Source organism: Megalopta genalis, unplaced genomic scaffold (assembly GCF_051020955.1).
Source record: "Megalopta genalis isolate 19385.01 unplaced genomic scaffold, iyMegGena1_principal scaffold0055, whole genome shotgun sequence".
Classification (NCBI taxonomy): Eukaryota; Metazoa; Arthropoda; class Insecta; order Hymenoptera; family Halictidae; genus Megalopta; species Megalopta genalis.
In genome coordinates, this window is record NW_027476124.1 from 477501 (window position 1) to 480000 (window position 2500).

The window sequence follows — 2500 nt, forward strand, 5'->3', positions numbered from 1 at the left end:
TCAAAAAAGCGCGGGTAAACGGCGGGAGTAACTATGACTCTCTTAAGGTAGCCAAATGCCTCGTCATCTAATTAGTGACGCGCATGAATGGATTAACGAGATTCCCATCTGTCCCTATCTACTTGCAGCAGCGAAAACACTAAACAAACTATAATGAAAAACATAACACCAACAAAGGACAATATTAAAATAAGAAACGTAAGAAAAATAAAAAACAACGGAGTGCTTATAGAGACCGACACTAAAGAAGACTTAGACAAAATAATACGAAATAAAAACCTAGAAAACGCCGGACTAAAAACAGAATCACCCGCTAAAAAGAGACCGCGTTTAATAATCTACTCAGTTCCTAACTCCACTAACGAAAAAGAACTCCTCACAGCCCTGAGAAGCCAAAACTTAGAACACCTAACCGAAATAGAACTCGCGGAAAAAGTAAAAATCCTATTTAAATCAGGAGACAGAACCAAGGACACCACAAACTGGATAATTGAAACAGCACCAGAAGTTAGGGAACAACTCGCAGCAACAGGACGTGTTTTTCTAGGTTGGCACTCGTGCTCTCTTAGAGACTATAACGTTGTTAGTAGGTGTTATAAGTGCCAGGCCTTCGGACACATTGCCAAATATTGCAGGGCCACAATTGAAACTTGTGGCCATTGCGCTGAAGATGGACACTCCTTTTCCAACTGCCCAAACAAGAAAAATAGCCCGTCATGTGTAAACTGCAAGAGATTCAACAAGCCACACAACCACTCATCCAGAACCAAGGACTGCCCCGCTTTCTGCCACGCCCTAGAGATACAAACTTCAAAAACGGATGATGGTAAGTAAACCCTCAACTTTTATAAACCCAGTATCCACTAGACGCAACACAAGTAGCATACGAATCCTAAAAGTAGCACAAATAAACGCCGGAGGTTCTAAGACAGTAACTGACGAACTCAGACAGATAGCGACAAACAAAAAGATAGATATACTCTTGCTTCAGGAGCCCTACAGTAACGCGAACTCCATCCCAGGCTTCGGAATTACCACAAAAATCATAACCGACAAAAAACGCTTTTCAAAAATCTCTACCGCGGACAAAATTAAATCAGCAATAGTTATTTTCAACACCGAAATAGAAGCCCTTAAGATCGCACAAATAAGTAACACCCATTGCACATGCGTAGAAATCTGCACGAAAGACGACAGATTCTACATAATCAACGCGTATCTCCAATTTTGCGAAAACATAGACTCATACTTAGCCCACCTAGATAAAGCAATTACAACTCTCAAGGGGCATAAAATAATAATTAGCTTAGATTCAAACGCGAACTCCCCCCTCTGGTTCAGCAAACGCACAGATCCTCGAGGAGAGACAATGGAAGATTTCATCTCCCAACACAGACTCTTCGTAGTTAACAAGCCTTCCGCAACCTTCACATTCAACACACCTAGAGGAACTTCTAACATTGATCTCACTCTAGCGTGTGCAAACTCATTCGACAAAATCAGGTGTTGGTCGGTACATGACAGTACGACCACGAGCGACCACAGTCTAATAACCTATTCCATCCAACTATTCCACACTTCTAGCCGACCAGTCAGAACCAATAGGTTCAACGTTAAAAAAGCAGACTGGGACAAATTTCACCACTGTCTCTCCAACAAAACTACAGACGACCCGCCCCCCTTAGAAACCTCAACTCCAGAATCACTCGCCGCGAAAATAGAAAATAAAATCATAACAGCAGCAGAACAATCCATCCCGCAAAAAACACGCTTCCCGAAATCCGTCCCTTGGTGGACTCCGCAACTAAGCAAACTTAGAAAAGAGGTCACTGAGGCAAGACGTATCTATCAAAGAACAAAAACGAAATCGGTAAGGCAATCCTTAGGAGAGTCTTATCGAACCCTCCGAAACAAATATATATCAAAAATTAGATCCGCGAAACTCAAAAGCTGGAGAAACTTCGTCTCCAAGGAAGGAAACGAAAACGCATGGGGAATAACATACAAAATAGCAAACAAAAAACTAAAAGCAGACAAAGTATGCGAAAGTATACAAATACAAGGTGAACAAACAATCACACTACGCGACACAATAGACAAACTCTTAGCCCACCTAGTTCCAGACGATAACACGACCAACGAAACAAACAGACAAATTAACATCCGACTGGAGACGTCGTCACCTCCAGCCACGGAAAATTCTCCCCCATTCTTAAAAACAGACATAGCCTCAATAGTAAAATCCCTTAAACCGAATAAAGCCCCCGGACACGACCGACTAGAAAACGTAATCATTAAGCGGGCCTGGACTACCCTACATGGGGAAATCACAGAACTGTTTAATGATTGCCTAACCCACGGCGTATTCCCAAAACAATGGAAGCGTGCTCAGATTCGTGTGCTACTTAAAGGAAAAGAGAAAGAGGAGAGCGATCCTAAGTCCTATAGGCCGATCTCTCTCCTCCCAGTCCTCGGCAAAATTCTGGAAAAGCTTATGGCC

At 42.5% G+C, this 2500-nt stretch overlaps 1 pseudogene; it reads left to right on the forward strand.

The window, feature by feature from the left end:
* The window catches only part of LOC143261543 (large subunit ribosomal RNA), an 8504-nt pseudogene that overhangs the window by 2841 nt on the left and 3163 nt on the right, over positions 1-2500 (forward strand).